The 15,215-nt window shown below is 41.0% G+C and overlaps 1 long non-coding RNA gene across 1 annotated transcript in view; it reads left to right on the top strand.

The window, feature by feature from the left end:
- Nucleotides 1-12,107, top strand: part of LOC130273774 (uncharacterized) — a 36,269-nt gene extending 24,162 nt beyond the window's left edge. Inside the window, exon 4 of the long non-coding RNA XR_008844115.1 lies at nt 12,006-12,107. This is a non-coding gene — a long non-coding RNA (uncharacterized LOC130273774). The remainder of the gene's footprint in view (nt 1-12,005) is intronic.
- Nucleotides 12,108-15,215: the final 3,108 nt, after the last annotated feature.

The following is a 15,215-nucleotide window of genomic DNA, read 5'->3' as shown; positions in this document are numbered from 1 at the left end:
ATTTCACAAGTCAGGAATGTTCAAACGTCATCTTGGTGATATTAATTGTCTGTCCTTCCTCTGTCTGGAGAGCGTTTTTGCCAGGGAGGGGAATAGACAGACAAAAATTATTTTTACAATGTGAAGCAAGAATTATCCTGGAAACAAACGCTGTTTAGATCTGAGCATTGTTTTTGTAATGCAGTCAAATCATTGTTTTTCAATATATGTGTTTGTGTACCTTCTGTGTGTTGCTTTTAATGTGATTTTAAATTCACTCTTAGCCATGCCCTACACACTAAACGTCACTGAGAGGAGTATTTACCTGTGTGACGGTGGAGTGAAGGCAGTCTGATGAAACGCCCAGAAGGGGTGTGGAACAATTGTCACTGCACTTGTGTACCTGTGATGGCATCCCGCTGATGCTACTCGGCTTCAGTTTGCACCGAAAATAAAGAAACCTGCTGCACCTTAAAACCGTGAGTGCCTCCTCACCTTTCTTTTTGTACTATGGACTATGCATGTTTTGCTCTGGAGGATTGAGCACCCCGTTTAATTAAAGTCAGGAACCTGCTTCCCTGTAGCGCAGTGTTTTGTGGCTGATTGCCAGAGCCTGTTAGAGATTGCCTATAACTGAGATGTCAGTGCCAGTCTTTGTCTCTTAACCTGTGAATATCTTTGGAACTTGTTTGGGGCTGCTTATCCACCATCCAGGCTATCCTGTGTTGACACCTTTCATCAATTTTTCTCTTCCGTCCATGTCGAGGGAGATTAGCTACAGTGCCATGGGTTGCAAACTTCTTGATAATGTTGCGCACTGTGGAAAAAGGCAAATCTAGATCTCTGGAGATGGACTTGTAACCTTGAGATTGTTGATATTTTTCCACAATTTTGGTTCTCAAGTCCTCAGACAGTTCTCTTCTCCTTTTTCTGTTGTCCATGCTTAGTGTGGCACACAGACACAATGCAAAGACTAAGTGAACTTCTCTCCTTTTTATCTGCTTTCAGGTGTGATTTTAATATTGCCCACACCTGTTACTTGCCCCAGGTGAGTTTAAAAGAGCATCACATGCTTGAAACAATCTTATTTTTCCACAATTTTGAAAGGGTGCCAATAATTTTGTCCAGCCCATTTTTGGAGTTTGTGTGACATTATGTCCAATTTGCTTTTTTCCTCCATTTTTTGGTTTAGTTCCAAGACACACAAAGGGAATAAACGTGTGTATAGCAAAACATGTGCTACTGCAATCCTATTCTGTGAGAAATACTTCATTTCCTAGAAAAAATTCAGGGGTGCCAATATTTACGGCCATGACTGTATGTTGCAACTGAGGCACTTAAAATTGCATAAAACAAAACCAAATTTAAATGAACCCTAGCATTTTTTGGACACGTATTGCCAGCTCACTCACAATATTCTAGCAATGTCATTTGTTTCTTCCCAGCTCAGTTTCATTCAAATATTGTAAACCATTTCATTATGGGAAGCTATGTCATAAGATTCCAAGTCTGAATACCAGTCTACAGCTTGCAATCCTGTACAGATTTGAAGTCAAGTCTTGCCTGTGTGAGTGACTTCCTGTAAACTACAGGATTACATCAGCATCTATCAAACGCCACCTAGCACCTATCAGATACCTCCTCTTCAAATTTAGCTCCTCCCTCCTTACTTCTCTGTATGCCCCCCCCCCCCCCCCCAGTGCTACTGTAGAGATTTTTACCTTATCTAAGGTACTAGGAGTGCCTACTGTGTCACTGTATCTGCTGTGTTCTGAAAGATCAGTGAATTCTTATGAGATGCAGCTTCACAAACATTGATGAGACTCTTCCTCACTGTCTCTGGAAAGCCAGGGGCATCATGGCAAATGTAATATATATTAACATAACCACATCAGAGGGAAAGAAGGAATCATCATGAAAGACAAGTAACATATAAACGACACATCAAGTATAACAGATATATACACAGTATACACACAAGCCTGTACATGAGCCTCTAACATTAACCTTGTAGGATGAACACAAATTGAGCAGGGAAAATATTACCTGCTCTGTGGTTTATTACATACATGATAGGTTAGAGCCATAAAGGGAATGTTCAATGACTACATATTTTTTTTTTAAGTATTAGAATGATATAAAATAATTGGAACATACCCACTTCACCAACTAAAGCCAGAGTTCAAACAGGGACCAGGGGCACATCACAACTGGAGCAGTGAGGGATCTGAAAGTATAACTCTTTTTTTTATTTTACAATGTTTACTTCCCTTTTCCAGGCAAAACAGTGAATGGCAATAGAGATCTCATAGTTTTGGTAGGTTTGGAACAAAGCCTTGGAGATCTCTATTCCCCTGCATATGATGTCAGAACTTATAGTTACGGTCTCACTAGTGACCACTATGGAGGCATGTAGCTAGATATAGGCACCTAAAAGTCATGTTCTATATAAAGATAGGGAAGTAAATGCTCCATAGAATAATATTGTTTGGACTCAGATAGTGAGATTAGTATATAAGTGAACTGCTCACCCTGGGTGGTTGTGTAAACACATACACAACAATGGAATAGGCATATAAAGTAGGTCATCTGCTGCCCTCCTGAGTAAGTACGGTAATGGATGATTGGCTTCAAGGAGACCCAGCTCACGGCGCTGATCGACCAAACAGGTATGTTGATTTAAAAGAAGATTTATTGATCAGACTGAAACGCGTTTCGCTGCACATGCACAGCTTCCTCAGGCATCGATTCAGCGCTGTGAGCTGGGTCTCCTTGAAGCCAATCATCCATTAGTGTTCTATATAAAGGAAGGATTAAAGGAGATCTGCAGTGTATAACACTTACCCTCTATCCGCAGCATAGGGGATAAGTGTCTAATTGGAGGGGGGGTCCAAGCGTTCGGACTCCACGTGATCAGACACTTACCTCCTGTATGGGGTCTAGGCATTGCAGCGGCTGTGCATGGCTAACGCGCATGTCATCGACCTCACTGAGGTCAGCGGCACTTCTCCCCCCCCCCCCCATATGCCTTTATGGGAGAAGCAGGGATGCACGAACGCTGAATCTCCGCCTCCCCCATAAAGATACATGGAGGGGGAGTGTCAGCAGCAGCGTCATTCTGCGGCCAACATGTCTCCTGCATGGGGAACCACGGGGAGCTCCAGAGCCGGGGCCCCGTACAGGTGATCGCGGGGGTCTCAGCCTTCGGACCCCCCCCCCCCCCCCCCCCCGGATCAGACACTTATCCCCTATCCTGCGGATAGGAGATGAGTGTTATACACCGCAGATCTCCTTTAAAGAAGCTGTCTAGTGAAAGAAACAAGCTGTGTATGGTGTCAAAAAGTATAATAAAAGGAACTTGCTAACTTAGGCCCTGATTTACTAAGAGTGGAGTGTAGTTTTCTTTGTAGGTTTTATTTCCCCAATTTTTTTTCCACGGTATTTACTAATGTTTCCCTACATTTTGCTTTTCTGACATATGCTCTGAGCTGTAGGTTTTTCTCTGCTCAAAATCCAGTACATTTGCTTTGGAAACCTTAGTAAATATGTTGGGCTGAAAATGTCGGGACCATGCACCTTTTCGGCAGCCACACCCCATTTCCCTGGTGGCCACGCCCCTTGTTTGGGGTTTTCCCACTAAAATAGAGTTGGTCGTTTTTTTTCCCATTCTGGTGCAAATTCTCGTGCAGACAGAATTTCTGGCGCACAAGCTGACGAAACAGGTCGGGTTTACAATAGTAAGTCAGGGCCATAATTTGCACAGATTTTTCCATATCAACTCTACTCTCTCCCTTGTAGCCTTGATATCCATCACACTCTTTGAAAGCAGAGCTCCTGTCCCTGCATCTCTTCCCTTCTGTCTGCTCAGGATAAGACCATTGGGGGGAGTTCTTATTACTGCTTATCAGATTTTAACATAACATCTTATCCCTTATCCCAGTGGTCGGATCAACCCCCCCCCCCCCCCTGGCCCTGGTGTTCTGAACATTTGTGTTCAGAGCAACAGCTCTTCTCTTGTTTTACAGCAGTCCTGGTCAGCACACTCCCTCCATGCATCTCTACAAGAGAGCCGGAGATACAGCGCTCGTGTATCTAGCTTTCCCATAGAGATGCATGGAGGGGGCATGTTGATCACAGCTTCATGTGGTGGTTGACAGTCTCCTTACATGAAGCAGAGATTTCACTGTCAATGAGGAGAAGCTAGGGCATCGGGCAGGAGATCGCAGGACCCCCGTGATCAGATACTTGTAAGATGTTATCTATCAGATACTTGTAAGATGTTAAAGGGGTACTCTGCCCCTCGACATCTTATCCCCTATCCAAAGGATAGGGGATAAGATGTCTGATGGCGGGGGTCCCACCACTGGTAACCACCGTGATCTCGCATGCAGCACATTGTCATCTGCTGCACAGAGCGAACTTTGCTCCGTGCTTGATGACGGGCCATACAGGGGCCTGAGTATCATGACGTCACGGCCCTGCCCTCGAAGTTTGCTCCGAGCAGCAGATGACACAGGGTGTTGCAGGAGAGATTGCGGGGGTTTCCAGTGGAGGGACCCACATGATCAGACATCTTAAAGGAGTACTCCGGCGCGCACTTTTTTCCTTTTATCCCGTCCGGGCTGCAAAATAAAAGAAAACACACTTTCTCTTACCTGCCAACGAGCCCCCGGAGCTCCGATACAGGTGTTCGGTCCCCGGGCTGTATTCTTCTTACTTCCTGTTAGCCCGGCACGTCACACGGAGCTTCAGCCTATCACCAGCCGAGGCGGCACACCAGCCGAGGCGGCACTGGGGGCTAGTTGGCAGGTAAGAGAAAGTGTGTTTTCTTTTATTTTGCAGCTCGGACGGGATAAAAGGAAATAAGTGCGCGCTGGAGTACTCCTTTAAGATGTCTAGGGGCGGAGTACCTCTTTAAGGCAGCAGAAAGCCTTTCCCTGATAGGGCAGAAGTGACCTACTTTTACTGAGAAAGGCTTCCTGCTTACTTAAAATCTAATGAGCAGTAATGGGAGCTCCCCTCATATCACAGGCAGGAGGGGAGGCAGGAGCAGGGGCAGGAGCTTTGCTTTTAGAGAGTAAGTTAATGTTAAAGGTACAAGCTAGATAGCTCAGCTGATAATGGAAGATCTGTGCAGTATGGCTAATAACATTATATTAGTAGCTTTATTATACTTTTTGACACCATACACAGGTTGTTTCTTTCATTGGACAACCCATTTAAAGAATAAATTGTTGAGCAAATGGATGGAGAACCTTAGTAGCCATAACTGCATCAGAGTCCTTTTAACATGATTGTTCATTGAAAACATAGCTCTCTCTCTGAGTGCAGTAAATATCCCATCAAAAGCCTTCAAATCAGTCATGTGTAAATAAAATGCTGTGAAATATACAGCATTTGTTGGTTGTTCAATGGCGCAGTTCATTAGCGTTACCACCAAAATCTTTATAGATAGTTAATGTTTGCTATCTCTATAGACCAAGCATTTGGTTCACTCAGGTACTTCCTGTGATAATTGTGACTCAGTTACCTCATGTTATTGACTTACGTTATCGTGTTTTTCCACTGGTTAATAAACAAATGTGGAGATAACAGCAGATTCTGTATTCAGGGTATAAAATAAATTTACATGTCATAAGCTACTTGAATGTTGCTATCAATTCCCCTGAAAACAGCTTTAGTCCTTTGTAACGTCCTATTGTTCTAAGTTGCTATATTTAACAGAGCTTTCCTAGAATATATGTTTCAAGTAATGGGGAGCATTTTATGATACATTATTATACAGGTGGGCTATTTATATGGATACACCTTAATAAAAATGTGAATGGTTGGTGATATTAACTTCCTGTTTGTGGCACATTAGAATATGTGAGGGGGGAAACTTTTCAAGATGGGTGGTGACCATGGTGGCCATTTTGAAGTCGGCAATTTTGAATCCAACTTTTGTTTTTTCAATAGGAAGAGGGTCATGTGACACATCAAACTTATTGGGAATTTCACAAGAAAAACAATGATGTTCTTGAGGTTAACGTAACTTTATTCTTCCATGAGTTATTTACAAGTTTCTGACCACTTATAAAATGTGTTCAATGTGCAGCCCATTGTGTTGGATTGTCAATGCAACCCTCTTCTCCCACTCTTCACACACTGATAGCAACACCGCAGGAGAAATGCTAGAACAGGCTTCCAGTGTCCGTAGTTTCAGGTGCTGCACATCTCGTATCTTCACAGCATAGACAATTACCTTCAGATGAAAGTCTAAGGGAGTCAGATCGGGAGACCTTGGGGGCCATTCAACTGGCCCACGACGACCAATCTACTTTCCAGGAAACTGTTCATCTAGGAATGCTCGGACCTGACACCCATAATGTGGTGGTGCACCATCTTGCTGGAAAAACTCAGGGAACGTGCCAGCTTCAGTGCATAAAGAGGGAAACACATCATCATGTAGCAATTTCGCATATACAGTGGGCTTGAGGTTTCCATTGATGAAGAATGGCCCCACTATCTTTGTACCCCATATACCACACCATACCATCAATTTTTGTGTTTCAACAGTCTTGGAAGGATCTATCCAATGTGGGTTAGTGTCAGACCAATAGCGTTGTTTTTTTTGTTAACTTCACCATTCACATAAAAGTTTGCCTCATCACTGAACAAAATCTTCTGTGTAAGCTGAGGGTCCTGTTCCAATTTTTGTTTTGCCCATTCTGCAACACCTGAAACTACGGACACTGGAAGCCTGTGCTAGCATTTCTCCTATGGTGTTGCTATCAGTGTGTGAAGAGTGGGAGAAGAGGGTTGCATTGACAATCCAACACAATGGGCAGCACATTGAACACATTTTATGAGTGGTCAGAAACTTGTAAATAACTCATGAAAGAATACAGTTATGTTAAAACCAAGCACATCATTGTTTTTCTTGTGAAATTCCTAATAAGTTTGATGTGTCACATGACCCTCTTCCTATTGAAAAAACCAAAGTTGGATTAAAAATGTCCGACTTCAAAATGGCCGCCATGGTCACCACCCATCTTGAAAAGTTTCCCCCCTCACATATACTAATGTGCCACAAACAGGAAGTTAATATCACCAACCATTCCCATTTTATTAAGGTGTATCCATATAAATGGCCCACCCTGTACATTTTTTGTTGTCAGGGTATGAAATAAATTTGTATATACAAGACATCATATGCTTTCTGTTTTGAGTGTTGCTGTAAAGGAGTATTCCAGGCAAAAACATCTTATCCCCTATCGAAAGGATAGGGGATAAGATGTCTGGGATCGCCGCTGGGAGCCCCCGCGATCTCCCTGCAGCATCCGGCATTCTATACGTAGCTGCATCTGCAGTTCGGAAACTGCCAGGCTTCCGAGGTGGGTATGTGACGTCACGCCACGCCCCCTCCATTCATGTCTATGGGAGGGGGCGTTGCGGCCGTTATGCCCCCTCCCATAAAAATGAATGGAGTGGGCGTGGCGTGATGTCACGTCCCCTTCTCGAATTCCCTATCCTTTCGATAGGGGATAAGATGTTTTTGCCCGGAATACCCCTTTAATTTTCTTGAAAACAGCTTTATTCTTTTGTAATGTTCTATAATATATTTAACAGGAAAAAAAAATAATCAAATAAGGCTTTATTAATACTCCCATCAAATGTGATGGTAAGACTATTACACTATGCAGAGAAGGGTACCATGTCTGTATCTCTGCTGCATAGATTATCAAGCACCTACATCTTTGTTCTTATCACTACTGTATAATACAGAGAAATCCATCTTATATTGCTGCTTACATACCATTATCCAGCAAAAAGAGCAGATAGAAGAAGAGATGTTTATTGTATACCTGCCACACACTCTCAATCCCCCCCCCCCCCCACCCTACAGTGGTTTCCCCCAGCTCAGGAGCAGGAAATCTCACATAGCATTCAAAATTTGGTGAAGCTGACAACTCACTCTTGCATAATAATCCAACTGCAGCTCAAGTTGGCACACTGAAAGCTTTAATCCCTAGATGATATACGTTTAAGAAAAGTTTCCTTTTTAACCCCTTCACAGTATATTACAGACAAGGGTACTATAAAATTAACCCATGTAGTTGCTGTGGGTCCATGACTAGAGTTAGAGCCCATTCCAGGCTGGTCTTGGAAAGTGGACTGGAAAATGAGTTTGAGGCACCATTACCTCCTGTACTGGGTGGTTAGAAGGGTGTGTGGAGATCTCATCAATATCTAAAAGTAGACTGCTGTGTGGCCCATGGCCTAGCATTAAATAACCCAGTACTGGAAAGGAATTAAAGTAGACCTAATCATTTTACATAAGAATAATTGTGTGTCACTTTTTGCAGCCCCCAAAGAAAAAAAAAAAGAGACTGGTAATATATGTACAGTATGTTTCCACACATACATGCTTTCTATGTTAAGTAAAAATGAAATGCCACACACAACAACTTTCTTGTTTTTCTCATTTGCTTTTAGTGACATTCTTGCATGTATTCACAATTTCTTAAGACAGTATTGCAAAAAAGTTGAAAATACAAAATATGACAAAATGAAAATGAATCACCCAAGGTGCACCTTCACGGACACGCTAGACACTCTTCAAGCTGTTGGAAAATATTCAGCCCATGTCCGGGCTCCCTTCAGCTTGAAATCCTTCCTCTCACGAAGGGGATAAGAGTGGAGCTTGCGTCGACACTTACGATGTTTCGGAGACCATGCCTCCTTTTTCAAGTATCCCTATCGTGCTACCAACACCACATTAAATAGGTACACGAGGACTCATTTCTAAAAACGAGAATAACAGCATTAAAATCCTATAATAATAATACAAACAGGGGTCCGATTTTAAATATATAGGACTAGGAACAGCATCAAGATGTTGTCTCACAGGTAAACTCCTAAATTACAAGACTCATTTAAACCGTTAGGATTAAAGGAATTGAGTGTCTCAATCCAAAACACTTCTCGTTGTAACAATCTTTTTCTTACTTCATTTTCTGTCGCACCTTGTACCTCTTCTACTACCGTCCAGTAGCCCACTTACTCTATGTTTCTGTTCCACAAGTGCTTGGCAACTCCCGTTTCTCCATATTTATTAGTCTCGTCTGTAAGCATTTTGGCAAGTTCATCCCGGATTACGCGATGATGTTCAGCAATCCTGAAAACACTTTGAATTGTTTGACCAACATAAATTCTGACACAAGGGCATTTAAGCAAATATACCACTTGCTTTGTTTCACAGCTGTACCATCCTCTAATAGGGAACTTAGTTCCATACAGTGGATGGACTATGTGATCGCTTTTAATAATACTGGAACAGTTCTAACATGACAAGTAGTGTTGAGCGGCATAGGCCATATTCGAATTCGCGAATATTCGCGAATATATGGACGAATATTCGTCATATATTCGCGAATATTCGCAAATTCGTTATATCCTCGTTTTATTTTCGCGTATGCGAAAATACACGCATACGAAAATTAGCAAATATGAAAATTCGCATATGCGAAAATTAGCATATGCTAATTTTCGCATATGCTAATTTTCGCATGTGCTAATTTTCGCATATGCGAATTTTCGCACGCCAGTCTCACACAGTAGTATTACAGCCTTCTTTACACCACACAAGCTGGAAGCAGAGAGGGGTGATCACTGTGATGTGTACTGTGAAAAAAAAAAAAAAAAACAAAAAAAAAAAAACGAATATTCGTAATTACGAATATATAGCACTATATTCGCGAAATTCGCGAATTCGCGAATATGCGATATTCGCGAATAATATTCGAATTGCGAATATTCGCGAGCAACACTAATGACAAGAATGCAAAGGTACCTTTATTTTTATACTGCAGAAAAATTTGTTTAAATTTTTTTTTTTTCCTGATATCTGCTCTCACTAAACTATTCGCCAGTGATTTCGCTTTCTTATATGTGAAATGGGGAGTTTTGCTAAACTTAGGGTCAGCTTTAAGTAGACCCCAATATTTCTTTATCATGTTTCTAATCAATTGCACATGTTTATCATATGTACCTTGATACACGGGCTCATCATACTTTTTTCCTCTATCCTTCTTTTTTCTTTGCCTTAATTCTACTCTTGGGATCTCCTGCACTTCATCTCCCACTTTTCTTACTTCGTCCTCTCTATAACCTCTCTCAACGAACTTCTTAATTAGCACTTCTTAATTTTTAGTATATTCGTCTTCTGTACTACATATTTGTCTAGCTCTTACAAACTGACTTTTTGGAATTCCCTTGAATGACTGTGGCGCATGATAACTTTTTCTGGACAATAGATTATTTCTGTCAGCCTCTTTTTTTATAAAGTGTGGATTCAAGTTTCGTCCCCTATTATAAATTTCCACATCAAGATAATGGATCCTCTGGAGATGTGCCTCTAGTGTAAATTCAATCAGTTCATGACATTGGTTTAGTGTTTCAACATACATATCAAGTTCATCTCACGGTCCCTCCCATAGCATAAAGACGTCATCCACATACCTGACCCATGTGGTAACGTATTATTGGCGAATGATGGGGCCACTGGGGACCTTTTCGAAATGCCTTGCAGCTGTAAAAAATAATCATCTCCAAAACGAAAATATAATATTAATATTATCTCCAGAAGGTCCATTAAGAATCTGATTTTAGAACCATCCAAGGTAGCTTCCCTGGACAATTCTTCTCTTACCACCATAACCCTTACCTTAACCCTTCATTAGTCGGGATGTTAGTATATAAGATTTTCATATCAAGCGTGCATAGCCATGTGTTCTCATCAATATGTAAATTTTCTATGCAAACCGGGGGCGTACGTGGAAAATTGTTATTCAAAGCCTGGTGAATATTAGAATCAATAATACCCAATTCAAACGCCTCTTCCAGTAGAATCTGTATATCTTTCCTAAATACAGAGGTAGGATCACCTTAAAATTTTCTGTATACCTTCTCATCTTTAAGTTGTTTTTCAGCCTCAAGTAAATACATTTGTTTATCCCATAGAACTGTTGCCCCCCCCCCTTTATCATCTTTTTTAAAATTATAATCCTATAATCATCTTTACTAAATCAGTCAAAGCTCTTTTCTCCGATAGAGTCAAATTAGAAGAGGGTCTAGAATTACATTTATCCCATTTCTCACAAACTTAATTAATTATCACTTTTTGAAAGTTATCCAGTAACAGACAGTTCACATTTGGATCAAATTGGCTACATTTTCTCAAGGATGTCAGAATCTCATTTAACACATCCACACCTTAGTGCCTCCTGCTCTATTTACATCATAGAAAAACATTTTCAGCCCTCACAAAAAACGCATTACATAGGTGACTTTGTATATTTATGCTTTCTTTGTTCCCTAACATAAAAAATCTGTTAGCCTCTCATAACTTATTATTAGAAGGGTACTCCAGCATTTAACTTAAAAAAAACCTTTACTTATCTTCCGCCAATCCCCAGGGGCTTCCAGTACCACTGCTCTGATCCCTGTTGCGATCCACTTTCTGGTGGACTCAACGCATCAGACTGAAGCTCAGCTAAGCACTGGCTGCAGCATTGTCCCATCTTGGCCTGTGATTGGCTAAGAGGCAGTGAGAGGTCTTGAGCCCCTAGTACTAGTGTTCTTACACTGCCACTCAGACAAATCACTGGGCAAGACGGGACATCACTTGCGGCCAGTAATTAGTTGAGCGGCAGTCTGGCGCGCCAAACCCACCAGGAAGAGGATCTGGAGCAGCTATAAAGCATACATTGGGGAAGTGGCAGGAGGTATGTAGGATTTATGGGCAAGATTTTAAACAAAAAGTTAAATACCGGGGTACCCTTTAAGTGCATTGGCTTCAGAACTACATTGGATTATTACACTGCACCTAAAATACTTTAGAGTTAGTAATGTGCATGTCCTGGCTACGAAGGTTTTAGAAAGAACTAGATCCACAAACAAGCCTGTATAACCTAGCTAACATTATATGAGGACAAACAGTGAATCATTTTTACAAAGCATTTGTAATTTTATTATCTTTACAGACATGATGATGAATGAACACCTCAATGACTTCATCAACAATGCGTCAATGGATGATATGAATGGAACCGAAGACAGTCAGTCCTTAACCAAACAAGTCACCTACGCACTGCCTTTAACCATATTTTCTCTTGTTGTATGTGTTTTGGGGCTGTTGGGCAATGGAATTGTCATTTGGTTCCTCTTTGGAAAGATTAAGAGGAACTCATTTACCATTTATATCCTAAATCTCGCTGTAGCAGATTTTACCTTTTTATTTGGATTATGGGTATGGATGATGTACACATTTTGTTACTTAAATGGCTTAAGGAGCTCAGTTATTGAGCAGAGCTATTTAGCTTTTATCATTGGTCTGCTTTATAATTTTGGCTTTAATGCTAGTATATACCTTCTTATGGTCATTGCGCTGGAAAGATGCCTTGCCGCACTATATCCGTTCTGGTACCAATTCCAAAGACCCACAAACTTATCAACCTACTTGTGCATAGTGTTTTGGTTACTGTCATTATTAGTGACAGGACTAGAAAATGTAATTTGTACTGGTGCAGCACAATATCAAGACCCAGGTTCCGAAAACTGTACATATGTGTATTTCTTTACTTCAGCTCTATATCTTACTGTTGTTCCCATAATGATACTTTCCAGTGCTTCCATTGTTGTTGTTTTTCAGAAAAAACGCTGGCAGCATGCTAAACTTTATATTGTCATTGTCATCAGTGTCACAGTCTTCCTCTTGTCTGTGGTACCTGCACGGATTCTGGGACTTCTCTTATATTTTAAAGCACTACAGGCAAATGAATTCCTTGTTGCATTTTTTTTCGCCACATCCCTATGCTCAGCTTTTAACTCCAGTGCTAACCCGTACATTTATATAGCTGTGGGAAGATGGGGAAAACAGAAAATGGAGGAAGGTTCAATCAAACATGTATTAGAAGAGGTATTTAAAGATGCCACAGCAAGCCAAAACATGACTTAAAAGGTACTGCAAAGCACAAATGATATAGCAAGTTGTTGAATTGATGAATTCATAAAATTAGTACTGTAGAATGTTTACTTGTTCCGGATATCTCAAAACCAACCATATCCCATTTCACCCAATTCCCAAGATGTCTTCAGTGCTTTCAGTCACTGGTCAACATTTTGAATGTTCACCTCTGGATTCTATGTAACATTTAAAAGGGGTGCTCCACTGCTCGGCATTTGGAACAAACTGTTACGAACGCTGGAGCCGGGAGCTTTTGACATCATAACCCTGCCCCCTCATGATGTCATGCCCCGCCCACTGAATGCAAGTCTAACTTTGAAGCTCTCTGCTTGTAAGGAAAATGGATATTCAAAATATTTTTTTTTTGGGTTCACACATACAATATGTCTACTTTATGTTTGCATCATAAAATTTATTAGTTTTTACTTTTGGAAGACACCAGAGGGCTTCAAAGTTCAGCAGCAATTTTGAAATTTTTCAAACTCACTATTTTTCAGGGACCAGTTCAGTTTTGAAGTGGATTTGAAGGGTCTTCATATTAGAAATACCCCATAAAAGACCCGATTATAAAAACTACACCCCCCAAAGTATTCAAAATGACATTCAGTAAGTGTATTAACCCTTTAGGTGTTTCACAGGAATAGCAGCAAAGTGAAGGAGAAAATTCTAAATCTTCATTTTTTACACTCGCATGTTCTTGTAGACCCAATTTTGAATTTTTGCAAGGGGTAAAAAGGAGAACATTTTTACTTGTATTTGAAACCCAATTTCTCTCGAGTAAGCACATACCTCATATGTCTATGTAAAGTGTTCGGCGGGCGCAGTAGAGGGCTCAGAAGGGAAGGAGCGACAAATGATTTTTGGGGGGCATGTCACCTTTAGGAAGCCCCTATGGTGCCAGGACAGCAAAAAAAAAAAACACATGGCATACCATTTTGTAAACTAGACCCCTCAGGGAACGTAACAAGGGGTAAAGTGAACCTTAATACCCCACAGGTGATTCACGACTTTTGCATATGTAAAAAAGAAATAATAATAATTTTTTACCTAAAATGCTTGGTTTCCCAAAAATTTAACATTTTTTAAAAGGGTAATAGCAGAAAATACCCCCCAAAATTTGAAGCCCAATTTCTCCCGATACAGCAAAACACCCCATATGGGCGTGAAAATTGCTCTGCTGGCGCACTACAGGTCTCAGAAGAGAAGGAGTCACATTTGGCTTTTTGAAAGCAAATTTTGCTCTGGGGGAATGCCACATTTAGGAAGCCCCTATGGTGCCAGAACAGCAAAAAAAAAAAAAAAAAAACACATGGCATACCATTTTGGAAAATAGACCCCTCGGGGAACGTAACAAGGGGTAATGTGAACCATAATACCCTACAGGTGTTTCACGACTTTTGCATATGTAAAAAATAAAAAATTTTTTACCTAAAATGCTTGGTCTCCCAAAATTTTTACATTTTTAAAAAGGGTAATAGCAGAAGATACCCCCCCAAATTTGAAGCCCAATTTCTCCCAATTCAGAAAACACCCCATATGGGGGTGAAAATTGCTCTGCTGGCACACTACAGGTCTCAGAAGAGAAGGAGTCCCATTTGGCTTTTTGAAAGCAAATTTTGCTCTGGGGGTATGCCGCATTTAGGAAGCCCCTATGGTGCCAGAACTGCATAAAAAAAACACATGGCATACCATTTTGGAAACTAGACGCCTCGGGGAACGTAACAAGGGGTAATGTGAACCTAAATACCCTACAGGTGTTTCACAACTTTTGTATATGTAAAAAAAATTATTATTTTTTTACCTAAAATGCTTGTTTTCCCAAAAATTTTACATTTTTAAAAAGTATAATAGCAGAAAATACCCCCAAAATTTAAAAACACAATTTCTCCCAAGTACGGCGATACCCCATATGTGACCCTAAACTATTGCCTTGAAATACGACAGGGCTCCAAAGTGAGAGCGCCATGCGCACTTGAGGCCTAAATTAGGGACTTGCATAGGGGTGGACATAGGGATATTCTACGCCAGTGATTCCCAATCAGGGTGCCTCCAGCTGTTGTAAAACTCCCAGTATGCCTAGACAGTCAGTGGCTATCTGGCAATACTGGGAGTAGTTGTTTTGCAACAGCTGGAGGCTCCGTTTTGGAAACAGTGGCGTACCAGACGTTTTTCATTTTTGTTGGGGAGGGGGGCTGTGTAGGGGTATGTGTATATGTAGTGTTTTTTA

Source organism: Hyla sarda, chromosome 5 (genome assembly GCF_029499605.1).
Source record: "Hyla sarda isolate aHylSar1 chromosome 5, aHylSar1.hap1, whole genome shotgun sequence".
Lineage (NCBI taxonomy): Eukaryota > Metazoa > Chordata > Amphibia > Anura > Hylidae > Hyla > Hyla sarda.
Note: the sequence above shows the minus strand (reverse complement) of the source record. Positions and strands in the feature narration are given on the sequence as shown.